The sequence below is a fragment of the Saccopteryx bilineata genome, chromosome 2 (genome assembly GCF_036850765.1).
Source record: "Saccopteryx bilineata isolate mSacBil1 chromosome 2, mSacBil1_pri_phased_curated, whole genome shotgun sequence".
Taxonomy (NCBI): Eukaryota; Metazoa; Chordata; class Mammalia; order Chiroptera; family Emballonuridae; genus Saccopteryx; species Saccopteryx bilineata.
In genome coordinates, this window is record NC_089491.1 from 313316484 (window position 1) to 313339367 (window position 22884).

Here is a 22884-nt window from a genome sequence, read left to right on the forward strand (position 1 = left end):
AAAACTAAGCTTCAGGCTATAACGACCCGGCCTGCTTACAACCTGTCCCCCACACACAATGCAAACTATAAGCGAGCAAACATATATATCAATTTACAAACTTATTTGACCAACACTCCCCTTCCTCCACCCTTTGCCCATCCCCACCTACCCTCCAACCCTCTTTCCCCTCGCTATCACCACACTTTTTTAAACCACTGTTTTTGTAATCTGCTAATATTCATGTGTTGGCCTAGACAGTGGGAAAATGTGGTTAGGTGCCAAAGAACTGTAAAACTTAGTATTGGCAATGCCATTTTAAAGAGGAAAGGTCAGGCTTCTTGCCTCCTCCTTTCTGTGGAGAATGGAGGGAGAAGAATGCAGGAGCTTCCTGGCTTGCAAGGACAACTGGGTCAGATAAGTCATAATTTAACTACAGAGCAAGGAAGATAGAATTTATCTAAGAATCCCATCCCTTCTCTTATTAAAAGCCTTTAGAAAAGAATGTTTATGTGCCTTAATTAAGAATTCCTATACTCTGACTCACCCTCCCATCCTAAAGTCATGAGAGTAACAGATTCAGGCGTCCCCAAACTACGGCCTGCAGGCCGCATGTGGCCCCCTGAGGCCATTTATCCAGCTCCCCACTGCACTTTCAGAAGGGGCACCTCTTTCATTGGTGGTCAGTGAGAGGAGCACTGTATGTGGCAGCCCTCCAATGGTCTGAGGGACAGTGAACTGGCCCCTTGTGTAAAAAGTTTGGGGACCCCTGCAAGCTCCTCCTTCCCCACCCCAAGGGTATGTGATTTGATCTATAAAATCAGCCACAGAATGGTAGCTGTAAGGTATTTTTCCCCACTGAGGAAGAAGGAAGGGCATAGCCACAAAGTGTGGAATAATAAAAGCTTTATTTAGTACAGCGCTTCCCAGATGTTCCCTGGTCCCGGGGACAGAGGCCAGGGAAGTCGCACTGATAAAACCACGCGGGAGATATTTAAAGGGTCCCGAATAGGGTGGTCGAGCTAATATGACGTGGCGAAATCTCAATGGCTGTCAGACAGTTGTTCTTTTCCAAAGGACTCCTGGGAAGTTTCTTTTGGCGCACATGGGTAGAGGGGTCTGGTCCCTCACATGACCTTCCCCCTTGCCCACCACCTTACAGTAGGGACTTTCTACATGATTTGGGATTGTGCCCCATGTAGCTAGCCGGCTAATTAATAAACTCCTCAAAAATTCATCTGGACTTTTCAAAAAGAAAAATTCATTTGGACTTGATGTCTCTATGTAACCCACGGATTTAAGTACATTACTTGACAACAAAAGAAGAGGAGCTGCAGTCAAGGAGAAGGGAAAAGAGCAGATGGAGGGTTCTGGCGAAAATGCGTGGTGAGGAAGAGGGGGAGACAGGGAGAAAGAGAGAGAAAGGAATACAAGTGGGGGAGAGGAAATCCCAGGAAATCCCGAGTGCCGTTCTGAGCACCTCAGGCCTGGAAAAGGGGAAGGGAATTATTGCCAAAGAAAGTTAAGGGGCCCTGGCCAGTTGGCTCAGTGGTAGAGCATCGGCCTGGCGTGCAGGGGACCCAGGTTCGATTCCCGGCCAGGGCACATAGGGGAAGCGCCCATTTGCTTCTCCACCCCCCCCTCCTTCCTCTCTGTCTCTCTCTTCCCCTCCCACAGCCAAGGCTCCATTGGAGCAAAGATGGCCCGGGCGCTGGGGATGGCTTCTAGGCTGCTGCCCCAGGCGCTAGAGTGGCTCTGGTCGCGGCAGAGCGACGCCCCTGGTGGGAAGAATGTCGCCCCTGGTGGGCGTGCCGGGTGGATCCCGGTCGGGCGAGGGCGGGAGTATGTCTGACTGTCTCTCCCCGTTTCTAGCTTCACAAAAAAAAAAAAGAAAGAAAGAAAAGAAAAAAAGAAAGAAAGTAAAGGAACTCTTCTTTTTTTCTTCTGGCATAAATTTTACTCCAGGGCAAGAAAAGTCAGTGATGCAGGCAGAGCAGGTGGGTTGGGGCGAGGCCTAAAAACCCTTCCCTGTCGCTGATCCTCAAATAGATTTGGTCTCTTTCCCGAGAGACCGCCCAGGAGCACCTAAGTCCCGGACTCCTGGCTTCGCGCAGGAGCCGCCCTCCGGTCGCCGGCGTCAGGGTGGGAGGGGACTGAGGGGGCCGCGCCCCAGGCCGGATGGCCTGAGTTCCAGTAGCGACGGGACCTCTACCCGCAGGCCTGGCCAGGCAGTCTCTCACGGACACACACACACACACACACACACACACACAGAGGGTCTCCTCTGGGAAGGAAATTCGTCCTCAGCATGCAGAGGGAAGGGACACTCTTTTCGGCTCCACGTCTCCCTCAGGGTCTGAAACAGGAGGGGATTTCGGACCCGCGTCCTCCTGCTCCGGACTCCTGGCCTCCGTGTCGCCGGCATCCTCGCCTCTTCCTCAGGAGTTGGGGTCTGCAGCGTGGCGCGGTCCACGCGGACTTGGCAGGCAGAGCCCAGGGGCCCAGCGACCGAGCCAGTGCCATCCCTGGGCCTCGGGAATAAAAGGCAGCGACAGCGTCCACTGAGTCCTGGCCCACGAGGGGACCTGTCGTTACACTACCGCAATTGTCCCTTCAGGAGTGAATGGGAGGCGTGGACACTGACGTTGCAGCGTTGTTATTGGTTTGGAAAATCATGGGTGGAGATCTAAATTGGAAGTCAAGTGTTCTATTAAAATGGTTTCTTTTATTCTCATTTTAGATATGTCTAGTTTAGTTTATTCAGATTTTATTTAGCATTGCTAGCCCTTAGTCTTCTTTAGACTAACTACAATGCCGCGGCCACACTAAACTTGGTAACTTGACTCCAGGAAGTCTCATCCTGTGGTCCCCAGCTTTTACCCGATGTAGAGATCGGACCTGCTTCCTGCTTTTGTGGTGACCAGGGCATCAGCCTTGGCCCCTTCCTAAAGTGTTGGGACTGGGAGAGCACAGGCTTCATCTCATCTGCTTGTTAGAGAAGTTGGTCACAAGTTCTGAAGGCCATCAGAGCTAATGAAAATGTTTGCCTACAGAGCTCACTTAGTTTTGGAACTTTCAGCTGTTACAAAGGACCATAAAATCAATGATGGGGGGTGATGAACACATAAGACAATCAACAGTTCAAATGCTATAAAAATGTTTACCTATGTACTGTTTTTGTTTGTTTGTTTTTGGTGACAGAGACAGAGAGTCAGAGAGAGGGACAGATAGGGACAGACAGGAAGGGAGAGAGATGAGAAACATCAATTCTTCCTTGCGGCACCTTAGTTGTTCATCAATTGCTTTCTCATATGTGCCTTGACGGAGGGGCGGGGGGGACTACAACAGAGTGAGTGATTCCTTGCTCAAGCCAGTGACCTTGGGCTCAAGCCGATGACCCCACGCTCAAACCAGCAACCTCAGGGACTTGCATCTTGGTCTTGTGCGTCCCAGACCAATGCTCTCTCCACTGTGCCACTGCCTAGTCAAGCTACCTATGTACTCTTATTGATCAATGTCACCCCATTAAATTTAACTTTCTAGGCCCTGGCCAATTGGCTCCAGGTTCCATTCCTGGTCAGGGCACACAGGCATACAGGAAAAGCGATCATCTGCTTCTAAACCCCTTCTCCTTCTTTGCTGGGAGCGAACCCAACCTTGTGTCTGACACAGTCAGAGCAGGGAAGAAACATCTACACAGCATCTGTTCTTTGGGTTGTACCTGGGTATTTCCTCTGATAATATTCCTCCTGCTGGGATTTTGTGCCATAACCATAGGGACAGGCCCATGGTATGATTTCAACAATACTGAAGTTTCCCAACTTATTTGAGACCTAGAAATCAACCAATCAATGAATGTATCTCTGCTTAATGACTCTCATATTAGCCACATGAATATCCCCTTGACCACTTGAGCCCCCTGTGTTCCCTTTAAGAAAATTTACCAGCAACTCTAAAAACAAGAACTAGAGGCAATGATCAAGGCAACTGTACTTTCTACTATCAAAACACAAAAGCAGCCCTGGCCGGTTGGCTCAGCGGTAGAGCGTCGGCCTAGCATGCGGAGGACCAGGGTTCGATTCCCGGCCAGGGCACACAGGAGAAGCGCCCATTTGCTTCTCCACCCCTCCGCCGCGCTTTCCCTCTCTGTCTCTCTCTTCCCCTCCCGCAGCCGAGGCTCCATTGGAGCAGGGATGGCCCGGGCGCTGGGGATGGCTCTGTGGCCTCTGCCTCAGGCGCTAGAGTGGCTCTGGTCGCAACATGGCGACGCCCAGGATGGGCAGAGCATCGCCCCCTGGTGGGCAGAGCGTCGCCCCTGGTGGGCGTGCCGGGTGGATCCCGGTCGGGCACATGCGGGAGTCTGTCTGACTGTCTCTCCCTGTTTCCAGCTTCAGAAAAATGAAAAAAGAAAAAAAAAAAGAAAGAAAAAAATAAAATAAAATAAAATAAAAAAACACAAAAGCACCTTTCAGCCTCTACTTAACCTTTGCTTAACCCCTCTAGCTTTTTCATACTATAGAAGAATAGAAAAACTTTCCATTCCTCTTACATACCTGACCTTCAAGGTAAGTAGAACGCTCTGAGAGAAATAAAGTTAGAACTTAACTAGTAGATGAAAGTAGTAGACAAATATAATTTTACTAGACAATAGGCCATTAAGTAAAGCAGAGTAATTAATCAATAGTGACCCTTTAGAAGCCTGCGTAAGGCTGACATCAATATTGTTGCTGCTCAAGGTATTGTATACTTAGAATGGTACCACCTGATTTATAGCTTAAAGAAATGTACTAACCTCTTCCTGGAATATTTATTCATACTAAAGCAAAAGTAACTATCAATATTAATCAATGTATTCTATTCTGCATATCATGTGATTATAACTTAGTGTATAAAAATAAAGCTATACTAGTCATTGGCAGAGATGCCTGACAGATGAACTGAAGAGTTTGGCTCTCTTACTCATTTCTCGCCAATGCTGTCCATTCCTTTGGGGACCCCTGGACCAGCTGTAGGGGACTCCGGAAGGCATCTCTCTCCTCCTCCTCCTCCTCCTCCTCCTCCTCCTCCTCCTCCTTTAGCAACCATGGCTCTATTGATTCTAGCAAGTTTTTCCAGGGGAATCATGGCCTCTGCCTCAGGTCCTAAAAATAGCTCAGTTGTGGAGCAACAGAGCAATGCCCTAGATGGGCAGATCATTGTCTCAGAGGGGGTTTGCACGGTGGATCCTAGTGGGGGGGCATGCCAGAGTCATCTCTCTGTTTCCCCTGCTCTCACTTAATTTTTTAAAAATTAATTTTATAAATAATATTTTTGTAAGTGTGAAGAGAGGAGATCAAAAGAAAGACTCCCTCATGCATCCTGTCAGGCATGCATCCAGCAGTTCCAGTCTGGGTCCGATGCTCAGTACTCCCACCAACCCAGCCACTGGCTGCGGGAGGGAAAGAGGGAGAGAAGGGGGAGAGGTAGGGGGAAAGAAACAGATGGTTGCTTCTCACATGTGCCCTGATCATGAATTGAATCCAGGATGGTCACATGCCCAGCAGATGCTCTCTCCAACCAGCCAGGGCCAATTTGTTTTAAATGCAAAAAAAAATTTTTTGAAGAATGAAATCATAGGCAGGTTTCTCTGGCGAGATGATTGAAGTTCTTTCTGTTCACAATTTGGCCATGACAAACTCAGAAGTGAGAAATGATTCCACAAAGGTTCATGATAAATATTAATTGTATAAAATAGTGGTGTGTAACATTTATTAAAATAAAATTTATAGGAAGCTCTAGGCATAAAATAGAGTTCATTTCAAAAACTGTAATTGCAGAATATAAGTGTTAATTATTTCTTGGATTTATCTCTTTTGATGTAACTATATTTGTATATAACTTTAGCCCTGACCAGATAGCTCGGTTGGCTAGAGCATCGTGCTGAAGCACAGAGGTTGTCAGTTTGATCCCCGGTCAGGGCACATACAGGAACAGATCAATGTTCCTGTCATCTCTGTCTGTCTCTCCTTTCCTCTCTCTCAAAAATCAATAAAATAAAACATTAAAAAAAAAAAAAGAAAGGAGTGAGGCCCTTGGAAGGTAGCTGAGGGAGGGAAGAAAGAAACCAGGAAGAGGACGCATGAAGAGAAAGGAGATAGAGAACAGCGGGGTGGGGGAAGAAGAGGCCTCATAGACCTGGTTGAGGCCACTGAGGAGTTCATTTCAAAACCCCACTAGGGTTTGAATTTCTTATTGATCCCCTGAGAATTTTGTTGTTACCTGAAAAACCTGAGCCCGCTTGCCTAACATTTATCCTTGCTAAGTTTCTTTTCATTATCTGGGAGGTCAGAGTAGTAGGGTAAACAGACTTACAAGCTTCTGGGACCCAAGTCAGGACCTTGTTGAATTCCTTGGAGTTAACTGGCAATTCGCCCTCTTCTGCCATTTCTTCCCTTGCGGGATGACTGCCTGCCGAGCAGGGCCTGGAGAAGGACAGGTCACCAAGACCATGGAGATGCCCAGGGACTAGTCCTGGCTGGAGATGCCGTGGCTGAGCAGACCGCCCTCCAGGGCCTGGACTCTGGCTGTCTGGCCAGCAGACTGAGCAAGTGGACCGACCAGTCAGGCTTAATCTCAGACTTTCTCCACAACATCACAGACATTCCTTTTCACCCCCATCTTTCATCAGGTCTTCTACCTCCTCTCCATAGGACCCTTTACTAGAACTATTCTTTTAATGGAACTACAAGTTTATACACAGATTTTAGTACCCTTACCTGGCTAACTATCTTCGGCTGCCAATGGCAAATGTTGCCTCACTCATGTCAAGACCTGAGCTCCAGACTTTACTCTGCTTCAAGGAGAAGAAGCCCTTTACTTTCTTTTCCCACCAATACTGTCCTAACATAGGTTCAGTCTCTGCCTGATGACTTAGATCAGGGGTCCCCAAACTTTTTACACAGGGGGCCAGTTCACTGTCCCTCAGACTGTTGGAGGGCCAGACTATAAAAAAACTATGAACAAATCCCTATGCACACTACACGTATCTTATTTTAAAGTAAAAAAACAAAATGGGAACGAATACAATATTTAAAATAGAGAACAAGTAAACTTAAATCAACAAACTGACCAGTATTTCAATGGGAACTATGCTCCTCTCACTGACCACCAATGAAAGAGGTGCCCCTTCCCGGTGTGCGACGGGGGCGGATAAATGGCCTCAGGGGGCCGCATGCGGCCCGCGGGCTGTAGTTTGGGGACCCCTGACTTAGATAGTCCCCTCATCAGTCTCCCCAGGTTGTAGACGGAAGTTTCTCCTCAGTTCCCAGCCCCTCTGCAGCCCCCAACGGGTGTGTGTGACATCAATCCATAGAGGCAGTGCAAGGCCCACACCTCATAAAACTCCTTTCCCCTCACCCTGAATCCATCCTCTACTACACGCACCTATCACAAACTGATATGCTTTTCTTGTCCTTGTTGCCTACTCAGCTCCCAGCATTTTTCTTCTTTCTCGGAATTATCACTCCCTCTTTGAATACTGTCTTCTGGGCACCATTGTTGAAAGTGCCTTGCCTTTATTTGCTCAAGGAGCGGGCACTTGACCTAAGCCGAACCAATCAGATCTGGTGCTTCCTAGGATATGGAAATAGGGGAGGACAGGTGATTTAAGATTAAATAAACCTCTGATTTATCTACTTTAGAGAGAGAATCCCTGAAAACACTATTTTTTCCTGCTATTTATATCCTATGTGACTGAACTGTGAATAGAGTTTACAGAGTTAAAATAAATATAATAATTGACCCATCAAACTATGATTCAAATATACTGGATAAAAAGTCAAAGGGAGGTGTGTTTGGGTGTGGTTGTGATTATGGGGAAGTATATGAAAGAGAGAATACTTAAAATTTGAAAATCAAGAAGTAATCTATTTACTTAGAGATAAGAAGATAACTACATAATTGATTACATATGCTAAAAATTTGTCAAACTATATCAGGGGGCTGCTGTTTTTCTAAATAAGTTTATAAGTATAGATAGCTTTGGTAAAAATGTGCTCTAAATACAAAGTAATTCCAATTCCTTTGCTGTATAATTATATGTGCATATTTAAAGTTCATTGGTTGTATCTTGAACATAAATTATGTAGTTATATTAATCACTTTTCATTTAAGGATTCTGGGTTTGGTGTCATGCACAGGATGTCTATCCTCAGTGAGTCTATAAAAAAGTTGGCAAAAATAAGTTAAAACGAAATGGTAAGTAAGTACTATCCAGTTTTGGCAAAATGATAGAGAAAAGAATATTCTCATACAACATTCAGAATATGACCTGTTACGTCTTTTCAGGAGAATTAAGCAGGAGTTAGCAAAATTAGAAATATGAATTATTTTAATCAAAAAGAATAAAGAGCCCTGGCTGGAAAGCTTGTTTGGTTATTAGAGCATCATCCAAATACATACGCAGTTTGATCCCTGGTCAGGGCACATACTGAAACAAATTGCTGTTTCTCTCTCTCTCCTCCTTCCTCTCTCTCTGAAATAAATAAATAAAAATATTGAGAAAAAAAAAAAAGAATAATGAGGCCCTGGCTGGTTGGCTTAGTGGTAGAGTGTCGGCCTGGTGTGTGGATGTCCCAGGTTCGATTCCTGGTTAAGGTACACAGCAGAAGCAATCATCTGCTTCTCCACCCCTCCCTTCTCCCTTCTCCCTTCTCCCTTCTCCCTTCTCCCTTCTCTCTCTCTCTCTCTCTCTCACTCTCTCTCTCTCTCTCTTCTCCTCCCACAGCCATGACTCAATTGATTCAAGCTCATTGGCCCTGGGCATTGAGGATGGCTCCCTATGTGGGCAGAGCATCGGCCTTAGATGGGAGTTGCCGGGTGGATCCAGGTCAGGGTGCATGCGGGAGTCTGTCTCTATCTCCCCTCCTCTCACTTGGAAAAGAAAAAAAAAGAATAATGATTATAATGCATTATAATATATTAAATAACAAAGGAATCCATATAATATACATCCCATATGCACATAGTATATAATTCATGTAATGCTGTACTTCATAGAAGAATAGCAGCTAGTAAGTGTGGAAAGAATAGTAACGTTCTTTCTGTTAGAGTCCAGGCTTACAAGAAATGTTTACGTTTTCATCTTTTTGGTAGACGAAAGCCAAACAAAGTGACCACATTTACCTCAAGTTTGACTGTAGATCATGGCAGATAAAAGAGCAAAATGTCAATTTTACTACCTAAGTTCCTCTATGCAGTCAAATTTCAACCTCTAATGCATGTTTTCATTCACTTAAGGTGTAGTAACTTTCTGTTTTAATACATTCTTTTGAAATTTAATTTTAATTTAGTAAGTTTTATTTGCATAGCTGTAAAATGATATGTTGATTAATGACCATAAACATTCTTGTTAATATAACTAGATATTAAGGCCTGAGAGTTAACTTATTTCTGGAAGCTTTGTAAAGCCTCTGGGATTGTAATTTATTTTGGGGAGGGCTGTGCAAGAAGTATTTGATTCTCTTATCAGTTTTACTGAGATCAAGAACTAATAATTATCCAAACTACAGTACTTCTACCAGGTTTTGGTATCAGGGTTATGATTTTTAAGTTTACTCTGATTATATTTATTTAGTTTTTAGATATTATATATTCATTTTTAGAGAGAGAGAGAGAACGGGAGGAAAAGCAGGAATCATCAACTCCTATATGCGCCTTGACCAGGCAAGCCTGGGGTTTTGATCCAGCGACCTCAGCATTCCAGGTCAACACTTTATCCATTGTGCCACCACAGGTTAGGCTACATTGATTATGTTTAATTTCAGCATCCTGCTGACAATACCCCTAGATATAACAAGGTGGATTTGTCACCATAAGCTCCTCTAAACAAAGGATTTCTTTGTATAGTTGTGTTCATCTAGAGTCCTTGCTATGCTTCTTGGTCCTCAACAAATTGTTCTAAATACTAACTCATGTTAACCCTGAACAGAATCCACATTTGCCCTGGGGCTTAAAATTTTTTAATCCCAATTGTCATTCAATATTCTATTAGTTTCAGCTGTACAGAATAGTGGTTAGACATTTATATAACTTGCAAAGTGATTCCCCCAGATAAGTCTTGCCCCCACCTCACACCATGTATAGTTATTACAATATTATTAACTATATTCCCTAAATTGTACTTTATGTCCCTGTGATTATTTTATAACTGTCAATTTGTACTTCTTAATCTGTTCATCTTTTTTACCCAGGCTCCCAACTCCCCTCTGATCTAGCAACCCTCAGTTTGTTCTTTGTATCTATGAGTCTGCTTCTTTCTTACTTGTTCATTTATTTTGTTTTTTAGATCCACACATAAGTGAAATCATATAATATTTGTCTATCTCTGCTCAACCTATTTCACTTAGCATATTACCTTTAGAGCCATCCATGTAGTAGCAAATGGTAAGACTTTTTTCTTTTTTATGGCCAAATAATATTTCATTGTGTGTGTGTGTGTGTGTGTGTGTGTGTATATATATATATATATATATATATATATATATATCATACCACCTCTTCTTATCCATTTGTGTTTTCATTGGAACATTTGATTCATTTGCATTTAAAGTAATATTGATAGGTATGTAAGTATTGCCATTTTATTAACTGTTTCCTTCCTTTTTTAAAATTCTATTCTCTTCCTATCTATCTCTTGCTCTCTTCTCTTATATGCTGATGACTTTCTAAAATATTGTATTTGGTGTCATTTCTCTTTATTTCTTATATAACACTTCTAGATTTTTAGTTTGTGGCTACCATGTCCTTTATATATACCAAGCTGGCCCTGGCCGGTTGGCTCAGCGGTAGAGCGTCAGCCTGGCGTGCGGGGGACCCGGGTTGGCTCAGCGGTAGAGCGTCAGCCTGGCGTGCGGGGGACCCGGGATTGATTCCCGCCGGGGCACATAGGAGAGGCGCCCATTTGCCTCTCCACCCCCTGCCCCTCCTTCTTCTCTGTCTCTCTCTTCCCCTCCCGCAGCCAAGGCTCCATTGGGGCAAGGATGGCCTGGGTGCTGGGGATGGCTCCTTGGCCTCTGCCCCAGGCGCTGGAGTGGCTCTGGTCGCAGCAGAGCGACGCCCCGGAGGTGCAGAGAATTGACCCCTCGTGGGCAGAGCGTAGCCCCTGGTGGGCGAGACTGGTGGATCCCGGTCAGGCGCATGCGGGAGTCTGTCTGACTGTCTCTCCCCGTTTCCAGCTTCGGAAAAATGCAAAAAAATAAAAAATAAAAAATAAAAATAAAATATATATACCAAGCTATGTTTGTAGCAATCTATTTTAAGTTGATGGCTGCTTAAGTTCTAACACATTCTATACTCACTACCTTTTAAATTACCCCTCCATGTTTGTGTTTTTGTCATTATTTTTTATTTCTTTTGTGTGAGTATTTGTGCATATCCCTTAATTTACTGTTGATCTTACTACTTTTGCTGTTTAACATTTGTCTTTCTCTTTCTTTCTTTCTTTCTTTCTTTCTTTCTTTCTTTCTTTCTTTCTTTCTTTTCTTGGAGAGTAAGAGAGACAGGAACATTGATCTGTTACTGTATGTACCCTGACTGGGGGTTGAACCAACAATCTCTGTATTTCAGGTCGATGTTCTAACCAACCAACCTATCTGGCCAGGGATGCTTCTTAACTTTTGTAATAGCTTTACTATTGGTTGACCTACTGCTTTTATTATGTGTTTGCCTTTGTCAGTGAGGGTTTATTGTCTTTGCAATATTTTCTTACTCATATATTTTTTTCTTCTTCTTAAAGAAGACCCTTTAACATTTTAACACTGCTTTGGTGGTGATAAAATCTTTCAGCTTTTTCTTGTTTAGGAAGTTCTTTATCTGTCCTTCAATTCTAAAGGATAGCCTTGCTGGGTATAGTATCTAAATTGTAGGTCCTTATTTTCATCGCTTTGTATATTTTGTGCTAATAATCCCTTCTGGCCTGCAAAGTTTCTATTGAGTAATCAACTGACAGTCTTGTGGGAGCTCCCTTGTAAGTAATTAACTGCTTTTTTCTTGCTGCTTTTAAGATTCTGTCTTTCTGCCGTGGCCAGTTTTCTCAACAACAGAGCATCAGCCTGGCATGTAGAAGTCCTGGGTTCAATTCCTGGTCAGGGCACATAGAAGCAACCACCTACTTCACCACCCCTTCTCTCTCTTCTCCTATAGCCATGGCTTGAATGGTTTGAGCAAGTTGGCCCCCGGTGCTGAGAATGGCTCCATGACCTCACTTCAGGTACTAAAATAGTTGGTAGCCTGAGCAATGGAGCAGTGGCCCCAGATAGGCAGAGTATCAGCCCCAAATGGGGCTTGCAAAGTGGATCCCAGTCAGTGCACATGTTAGAGTCTGTCTCTTTGCGTTCCTGCATCTCACTTAATAAAAAAAAAAAAAAGAAGAAGAAGAAGAAAAGAGAAAAGATTCTCTCTTTCTCTTTAAACTTTGGCATTTTAATATGATGTGTCTTAGTGTGGCCATCTTGTTTAGAACTCTTTGCTTCCTGGACTATATGTCTATTTCCCTCACCAAGTTAAGAAAGTTTTCTGCCATAATTTTTTCAAATAGGTTTTCAATTTATTGCTCTCTATCTTCTCCTTCTAGCACCCCCATGATGTGAATGTTGATACACTTGAAGTTGTCCCAGAGGCTTCTTACACTATATTCACTTTTTTTGGATTCTTTTTTCTTTTTCTGTTGTGTGTGTGTTGTGTGTGTGTGTTGTGTGTGTGTTGTGTGTGTGTTGTGTGTGTGTGTGTGTGTGTGTGTGTGTGTGACAGAAACAGAGAGGGACAGACAGGGGTAGGGAGAGAGATGAGAAGCATTAATTCTTAGTTGCGACTCTTTAGTTATTCATTGATTGCTTTCTCATATGTGCCTTGACGGGGGAGCGGAGCACCATAGCAGAGCAAGTGACCCCTTGCTCAAGCCAGCAACCTTGGGCTTCAAGCCAGTGACCTTTGGGCTCAAGCCAACAACCATGGGGTCATGTCTATGATTCCATACTCAAGCCAGTAACGCGGCACTTAAGCCAGATGAGCCTGTGCTCAAGCCAGTGAGCTGCGCTCAAGCCGGAGGAACTGGCTGTGTGTTTTGAACATGAGTCCTCTGCATCCCAGTCCAACACTCCATCCACTGAGCCACCACCTAGTCAGGCAAGTTATAAATTAAAGGTAATTAAAATTCAGTCCCTCAGTCCCAATAGCCACAGCCACATATTCATTAGACACATGTGTCTAGTGGCTAATATATTTGACCTGGAAGATATAGAGCCTAATCTGATTCCTGTTTGATTTGCTGGCAAGACCACCTCAAAAGTGATGTGTGCTCTTCCATCAAGAAGTGCATCACATCCTTTGTGTTTCTTCTAATGAAGTTAGAAACCCTTTATGTTTAAGGCCTAGATCCATTTATTGATTATGTGGAGCAAAATGGTGATATTTCATCATCATATATTATTACCTAGAACACTTGAATAAAGAGAAACTCTCCCTAAATACTACTTAGCTACTTAGTGATACCATTTATAAAGAAAATCACAGATGAATGAGGTGGTCCCCCAGCATCCTCTTTGGCGACCAATTAAATTTTTTCTTTGTCTTTATTTTTAACCTGTGTTAATATGAACTCAAGGATTCAAACATGTTGAAGTATTTCAGTACATTGCACTGTATCTGTACTGATTCTCCCACTACCCTTTCTTTCAGCAGTGAAAGTGACTTCAAGTTAGCTCCTTAATCCTTTTCGATAGGATCTTAACTACTTTTTGAGACTTTTTCTGATATCAGTATGACAAGTGTATCTGTCTCATCTTGAATATTTGCTGGCCCTGACCTGGACTCAATCATTTCTCTAAGAATCTCTGGGGGTTTTTGTTGTTGTTGTTTTTGTGGGAAACAGTAGTGTCAACTCAAAATGTTTATTCCAGTGGTATGTGTGTGTGTGTGTGTTTGTATTTTTTAGTAAGGGGGGCAGATAGACAGGGACAGACAGATAGGAAGGGAGAGATAAGAAGCATCAACTCATAGTTGTAGCACCTGAATTGTTCATTGATTGCTTTATCATATGCGCCTTGACTGAGGGGCTCCAGCAGAGCGAGTGACCATGGGATCATGTCTATGATCCTACACTCAAGCTGGTGACCTCGAAGTTTCAAACCTACGTCCTTAATGTCCCAGGCCAACGCTCTATCCACTGCGCCACAGCCTGGTCAGGCTATTCCAGTGTTACTCATTAGAATGGGTTTATTTCTAAGTCTTTCTGATGGACAGAGCTAAAAAACATTCAAATTCATATGTATTCATGTACTTCCATATAGTCACAAACACTGCCAATTCAAATTCAGAACCACAGGGTTTTTTATTGACTATCTATCTTTCTTCTGAATCGCCTTTCTCTAACACTAAGCATTTTGTTTTTAAAGACACTTGGAGTAATAAAATTAGACTATCCCACAGTGCCTCATTTGCTTTTTTCCCCCCACTTTTTATGGACAAAATAAAGATTATAGCAACAATACCTCTAACAACATAATTGAGCAAAGCTGTTTTTTATTTTATTACTGGCTAAGTGTATAAATAAATGATTGTGTTTAAGCCTCCTGGAAGAGTTCTAATCTGAATGGTTGCTGTACAAAAGGGCTACACAGGTTCATCTGTCACACTGTATTTATTTATTTAAAATAGAATTTATTGGGTGACATTGGTTAACAAAATTATACAGGCTTCAGATGCACAATTCTACAACACACTATCTGTTATTTGTATTGCATGTTCACCATACATATCACATTGTTTTAACGTCTAAAGGAGAAATTTATAACTGCTTCCTGTTAACATGGATGAAGTACACTGTTGCATCGAAGGAGTGAAATCTTCTGGCTGCCTTACTTATGAAAGTCTTGGGGTCTCCTAGGTCCTGGTATTTGTGAGAACAAGAGTACACAAAGAGGGCACTACTTCATTTTAACAGGAGGTATTGGTCATAAGAGATGAGGCAGAAGCAGGGCAAAAATCAAGGAGTCTGTGACCCTGCCACTCAAATTCAAACTCTGGTGAGGATGTAATGAGCAAGATTGACTAGAGGGACAGCCTCTCTAAGGACAGAGTTCTAAGCCTCTCAGAATTGATGCTGGCAAGAGAAAGAAGGGGGAAGATGCTATCATATTTGAATCATCTTCTCTATGATCCAGAACACTAAGCCATGATTTTTATTCAGGAATCATTTATTGAGCTGCTACGTCTACCCAGGACTTTGGAGAACAGGTAGGACCTGGGCAGGAAGTGACAATGTAGAAAGGGCAAGGCTGGTGGGTGAAGCACAGCAATTCTAGAGGGGGGAAGGGATACCAGATATGACAGTTCTACATGATATCCAGTAGGTGATCCATGGTTTCCCAAGCACAGTAATGCTTGCCATGTGGCCAAGTGAAGAGCTGAATGAGACGCCTTGGCCTGGGGAGGAAAGATAACGTGTGAGGAAGTTTTGATATGGCCTTCTGCATCCACTTTGTTGGGACAAGGCATAACAGGAGATGCCCTGTGACAGGAGGAAGCTAAAGCGAAACAGGTAGGTGAACATTTTGATGGCTGCCAGATGAGAGTGGGGTTTGGGGGGATGGGAGAAAAAGGTAAAGAGATTCAGAAGTACAAACTGGTTGTTACAGAATAGTTATAGGAATGTACAGCATAGGGAATACAGTCAATATTTTAATCACTACATATAGTGGAAGCTATGTAATGTACAATCGCTGTGGTGTGCACCTAAAACTAATATAATAATGTATGTCAGCTATAATTGAAAAATAAAAAATTATTTCAAGAAAAAAATATTTTAACGATATGGAAGGGGAGTAAAATGTTCTTCTCCAAAGCACAATACTAGCAAATACCATTATATAGGAATAATTAAATTAAAAACTTCAACCCTGGCTGGATATCTCAGTTGGTTAGAGTACTGTCCTGACATGCTTATGTTGAGGGTTCAATCCCCAGTCAGGGCACATACAGGAACAGATTAATGTTTCTGTCTTTCTCTCTCTCCCTCTCTCTCCCTCTTTCACTAAAATCAATTTAAAAAAACTTTTAAGTGTACAAACACACATATGATAACACATACATCAGGGAATCATCAAGGAATGATGAAATTTTTGGGACGATCATTAGAGAAGAGAATATTTATATACTCTCAAAGTATCACTCACCAAATTACTAATTTTAGGGGGAAAATACGTGTCTTATAATAAATATATCTGGCAGTTTCCTCTATAGGCCCCTCTATAACAAAGTAACCAATGCTAGTATCACAGTAGTAATGCTGGGCAAACTAGACATCCTTGGTCTCTAGGTGGGCTGCACTAAGGGCACATAGCTTGCTCTAGGTAGTGTTCTCAGGAAAAGGTTGGCCTAAATTTAATCATAAGGAAATGATCAGGCAACTTTAGCATGTACACCACTGAGCCTGACAATTGACATATCCTCTACAAACAAGTCAACATCACTAGCAAGAAAGACAGCCACACTGCCTGACCTGTGGCAGCACAGTGAATAGAGTGTCGACCTGGGATGTTGAGGTTCTCCGTTAGAAACCCTAAGGTTGCTGGCTTGAACCCAAGGTCACTGGCTTGAACAAGGGCTCACTGGCTCAGCTGGAGCCTGCTGGCAAATATAAGGAACAATCAATAAACAACTAAAAAGTGCCATAACTATGAGTTGATCCTTCTCATCTCTCTCTCTTCTTGTCTGTCTCTTTTTCTGTGTCTCTCTTTCTCTCTCACTAAAAAAAAGAAAAAAGAAAAGAAAAGAAATTAAAATGAAGCAACTGCAAGTTAACACTACTCATCTCTCTCTTCCCTCTCTCCCTCTCTCCCCCCTCCACTTTCTGTCTCAGTCTCATTCTCTAAAATAAATAGAGATAGATAGATAGATAGACAGATAGATATACAGATAGATGATAGACAGATAATTAAAAACAGACATCCACAAAATGGTGAGGTGATGTGTTAGGTTTAAAAAATCCAAAGAATGGCCTGACCAGGCAGTGGCGCAGTGGATAGAACATTGGACTGGGATGTAGAGGACCCAGGTTCGAGACCCCGAGGTCGCCAGCTTGAGCGCAGGCTCATCTGGTTTGAGCAAAAGCTCACCAGCTTGGACCCAAGGTCGCTGGCTGGAGCAAAGGGTTACTCGGCTGAAGGCCCGTGGTCAAGGCACATATAAGAAAGCAATCAATGAACAACTAAGGTCTTGCAACGAAAAACTGATGATTGATGCTTCTCATCTCTCTCCATCCCTCTCTCTCTGTCCCTGTAAAAAAAAAAAAAAAAAAAAAAATCCAAAGAATGTAGTAAACAATATTTTTAGTTCTTTAGGAGCCAAAATATTTCTTCTCCTTTTGTTGTCTTATTTGTGGCAATATTGACTGTTTGAAGAAAGATAGATGTCTTGTTCAGTGGCCTAAATTGTGCAGTTGTCATATTACTAACTCATGATTAAATTCAGGCTAAACATTGTCAGCTAGAACACTGCACAGTTAATGCTGTGTGTGCCAACACAGTCTATCTGGTAGCTAAGAATGTTCAGTTTGACATGTTTATTTTTCCAGATGTTCCTGATGGTGCTTATGTACAGAATGGAAAGTTAGAGGAGGGAGGGTTAAGGTCTCTCAAACTGTTTGTTGACTAAGCATTGGTCTCCTAAGTGATTTATCACAATTGGAGGCTAAAGGGCTGGGATTTCTCCCATTAAACCAGTCTTTGGGCCTGACCTGTGGTGGCGCAGTGGATAAAGCGTTGACCCAGAATGCTGAAGTCGCTGGTTCAAAACCCTGGGCTTGCCTGGTCAAGGTACATACAAGAAGCAACTACTGGGAGTTGATATTTCCTGTTCCTCTCCTCACCTTTCTCTCTCTTCTATCCTCTCTCTAAAATCAATCAATAAAATAATTTTAAATAAATAAATAAATAAACCAGCCTTTGGGAGTAAAAATCATGCAGAGTGGTTTGTGGTTATGATATTGATTTTTAGCAAAGGGTTCCTCCAGTTTTCTGTTTGAGTTTTAACTCGATTTGCTGTTTTAGATAATATTCATCAAATGGAAAAGCTATTTTTTTATGATATGGTTTCTTTCAAATCAGCATTATCTTTTCTTAGTTTCAAAATACTTGGTATATACAGGGGGGGGGGTCAAATTCACGTTTTTGTCAGTTCCAGCCCACAACTGAGCCTGGTGGGAAGGCTGCATGTTGACAGAGGCCAGCAGCGCCTGAGCTCCTGTTGAGAGGAGGAGCTGAAGGGGAGAGCCACAGTCTAAGTGAAGGGGAAAGTGAGATCCAGGAGACAGAAAAAACACTTTCCCAGACTTACATCCAGCCTGTGGTGCAGGTCCTAGGGACCCCTGTCTCCCCCCCCCCCCAGGAACTTGGTGATATTCCTGTTCAAAGGTGTTGCAGGGCCCTGGCCGGTTGGCTCAGCGGTAGAGCATCGGCCTGGCGTGCGGGGGACCTGGGTTCGATTCCTGGCCAGGGCACATAGGAGAAGCACCCATTTGCTTCTCCACCCCCCTCCCTTCCTTCCTCTCTGTCTCTCTCTTCCCCTCCCGCAGCCAAGGCTCCATTGGAGCAAAGATGGCCCAGGCGCTGGGGATGGCTCCTTGGCCTCTGCCTCAGGCGCTAGAGTGGCTCTGGTCCTGGCAGAGCGACGCCCCGGAGGGGCAGAGCATCGCCCCCTGGTGGGCAGAGCGTCGCCCCTGGTGGGCATGCCGGGTGGATACCGGTGGGGCGCATGCGCGAGTCTGTCTGACTGTCTCTCCCCGTTTCCAGCTTCAGAAAAATACAAAAAAAAAAAAAAAAAAAAAGGTGTTGCAGAGCCTTAGCCAGCTCCCTACAATGTTTCCTCAGAAGACACTTTACTCCAGAATCCCCTTCCTCTCCAGGAAAGGGATGGTTTTCTCACTCCTTCCAAGGAGGGATGTGCTTAGCAAGCATCCCTCCTATACATTTAGAAACAGACTGCTGTCAGAAGGAGGGAACTCTTGGCCAAAAAACACACCCCCTTAAACTCTCTGTCCCATCTTCTGAGGGGGAGGGGCTGGCAATGGAAGGAGTCCTAGAATGAAAGAGTCAACAGGGGCCTCAGAATATGTCCCAATCCAGTTTCACCTTTTACAGATGAGGGTGTACGGTGCCAAGGCGCTAAAAACTCACTCAAGAAATGTGGCCTGCTATTGACAAGCCTGGGACTAGAACGCAGGCCTCAGGATCTTTCCTTACATTTGGGGAAAGGGAGAGGAAAGGCTCAACTGGAGGTGTCAGCAGGCAGTGGCTATTAAGCCAAGTTGGCTGGACAGGAATAAGGCTCTACAGAGAAATCCTGCTCCAAAGGGGCTGAGATTCTCAAAAATGAGAAACTCAAAATGGAATTAGAGACCAGGGACTCTAACCATGGCCCCACTCATTTTTATCCCATGGATGCCAACATTTTCTGAAGGAGATTGGACACGGATATACCTTAGGGCATGTCTAGAAATATTCTGAATAGGTAGATCCATAAAACTCTGGAGTGGACCCTGGCTGGGTTGCTCAGTGGATAGAGCATCGTCCTGGTGTGCACTGAGGTCATGGGTTCAATCCTGGTTCAGGGCACCTATAAGTGGAACAAGAAGTTGATCCTTCTCTCTTTTCTTTCTCTCTCTCTCTCTCTCTCTCTCTCCCTCTGCCTCAAATCAGTGGGGGAAAAAGCCTCTGAAGTGAAAAGTGAAAAAGCAGAGGTTTAGTTATACTAAAGTCTCATCTTTTTTCCCAACCTTCTCCCATTGGAAAGAGTATCTTTTTGTATTTTATGCTAGAGTAAAAAAGGTCATAAGAAAGGCTAAAAAGAAGAAAGTGAGACCTAGATTCTTTTTTTAAAAAAACTTTTTTTTCAATTATAGTTGACATGTAATTTTATATCAGTCTTAGGTGCACAATCCAGTGATTAGACATTTATACAAACAAAATGATTATCCCACAAATCTAGTACCCATCTGACACCATAGTTATTACAATATTTTGACTATACTCCCTATACGGTACTTTACATTCTCATGACTATTCTGTAACAACATATTTGTACTTCTTTTTTTTTTTTTTTTTTTATTTATTCATTTTAGAGAGGAGAGAAAGAGGGGGAGAGAGAGAGAGAGGAAAGAGAGACAGGGGGGAGGAGCTGGAAGCATCAACTCCCATATGTGCCTTGACCAGGCAAGCCCAGGGTTTCGAACCGGCAACCTCGGCATTTCCAGGTCGACGGTTTATCCACTGCGCCACCACAGGTCAGGCTGTACTTCTTAATCCCATCACCTTTTTCACTCAGTCCCCCAACCCTCTCTCCCATCTGGCAACCATCAAAATGTTCTCTGTATCTATGAGTCTCTTTCTGTGCTATTGTTTACTTTGTTTTTTAGATTCTACATATAAGTGAAATCATTTGGCATTTGGGACCTAAGATTCTGTATTAGGGTTTTGTGTAAGGACAAAACTTGGTGTAAAAAAAAAAAAAATTTTTTTTTTCTATATTCAATCTGAACCCATTATGAGCTGTGAAATCAGTTTAATGAATAGTGAGCTGCAGGTCTCATTTTAAAAGTAGAAAAATCACAAATTCTCTTTCTTGTATTAAGGGGAAATATTTGTTTTTGTACATGGCTTTGTATGTAATATTTCTTTCTTTTTTTTTTTTTTTTTTCTTCATTTTTCATTTTTCTGAAGCTGGAAACAGGGAGAGACAGTCAGACAGACTCCCGCATGCGCCCGACCGGGATCCACCCGGCACGCCCACGACGCTCTTGCCCACCAGGGGGCGATGCTCTGCCCATCCTGGGCGTCGCCATGTTGCGACCAGAGCCACTCTAGCGCCTGGGGCAGAGGCCAAGGAGCCATCCCCAGCGCCCGGGCCATCTTTGCTCCAATGGAGCCTTGGCTGCGGGAGGGGAAGAGAGAGACAGAGAGGAAGGTGCTGCGGAGGGGTGGAGAAGCAAATGGGCGCTTCTCCTGTGTGCCCTGGCCGGGAATCGAACCCGGGTCCTCCGCACGCTAGGCCGACGCTCTACCGCTGAACCAACCGGCCAGGGCCTTAATGTAACTTTTACTATAAAAATACTTAGAAACTTTGAGCCAAATAGAGAGAGTATAGGTCTGCAGCAGAGGCAGGCAGGAGTTTTGGGAGGTAGGAGAGGGGGTGGGGGTTTCCACAGAGCCTGGGAAAGAACCCTGGACGTGTTTTCCTCAGAAAAGGAAAGGGGCCTGACCTGTGGTGGCGCAGTGGATGAAGCAGAGACCTGGAATGCTGAGGTCGCCAGTTTGAAACCCCGGGCTTGCCTGGTCAAAGCACATGTGGGAGTTAATGCTTCCTGCTTCTCCCTTCCTTCTCAATCTCTCTCTCTCTCTCTCTCTTTCTCTCTCTCCTTTCCCTCTCTCTTCTCTCTAATGAATAAAGAAAGTCTTAAACAAAAAAGGAAAGAAAAGTGAATGGAAAGGCCCATTCTACTTCACCCAAGGTGCAGACTCAAAGTTTGGACTTATAAAGCCCTGGTCCACTAGGGACGGTGACAGGGGTAGAGTTGAGTGGGGCCAGGAGATTTGTCTAACTGATCAAGCCATTTAGAACAAGTGAAAACCCTAACCCAGATTCTTTAGTCTATACGGCGGCTTCATCAATGCCGTGCAGGGATACCCTGGCAGAAGAAGCAGATGGAGGACCTGCAGTGGGTGGTCAGGAAACTAGACAGCAAGATCCCACTGGTCCTAGTCAGCAGCCACCACTACGTGGGCAACGTCCCCAGCCCCAAAACCATAGCAGAGTTGCAGTAGACTTAGGAAGATGACTATTTCAGCTTCGGGGTTAGGGGTGTCCTGATCCTGTATGATGCCTCCAGTTAGCCTGCTTTGAAGCAGGCCTGGACCAGTGGCTGGACCAACAGCTGAGCACTGTGGGGCAGCAGCAGTGCCAGCATGCCGTCATCTTCCAGCACATCCCACGGTTCCTCCAAAACATCTGTGAGGATGACCACACTTCAGCCTCACCAAGACCATTCAGGAGATGGCAGACAACTTCACCAAAGCAGGTATCAAAGCTGTGTTCTTAAGCCACTGCCACAGGAATGCTGGGAGTACCTACCAGAACCTTGACATAGTGATGTCATCTGCCATCAGATGCCATTTGGGCAAAGATACCCATGGGCTTCAAGTCGTGGCAGTCACTGCTGAGAAAATCCTTCACTGATACTGCAGTTTAGATGAGTAAGAAAACAGAAGATAATCTGATGGATTTAATAGAGAAAAAAATGATTGCCATTTATGATCCACTTTTCACTTCCACTATTTTTTAATTTTGCCAGAAGCAGCAGTTGCATACAACCACTTGTTCAATATAAAAGTATACCAAGTGGATTTGTGAATTTATGTCCTTTTGCATAAATAAAGACTTCTATCCTAAATAATATATGAAATAGAACTGCCCTCCCTTTAAAAAAGAGAAGGGTGCCTGACCTGTGGTAGCACGGTAGACGAGGCATTGACTTGGAATGCTGAGGTTGCCTGTTCGGGACCCTGGGCTTGCCCGGTCAAGGCACATACAACGGGCAATCAATGAACAACTAAAGTGAAGCAACTAGGACTTGATACTTCTTGTTCTCTCCTCTCCTCTCTCTGTAAAATCAATAAATAAAATTAAAAAAAAAATTTTTTTTAAAGAGAAGGGTGTGGGGATTGAAGCCTGGGAATAAAATAACAAATAATATTGGAATATCTCTGCATGAGTGTTTGAATAAACTCTCCTAATATGTTTCTCAAAAACAAGCAAACAAAGAGAGAGAATAAATGTCTAACCCAACTGTTTCTCTTTCTTCTCTTCTGTTTTCTCCAG

General features: G+C 43.7%; 1 pseudogene; it reads left to right on the top strand.

Annotated features, from left to right (window-relative positions):
• Positions 1-15518: 15518 nt before the first annotated feature.
• On the top strand, positions 15519-22348 carry LOC136322575 (serine/threonine-protein phosphatase CPPED1 pseudogene; annotated as a pseudogene).
• The last annotated feature ends 536 nt before the right edge of the window (positions 22349-22884 follow it).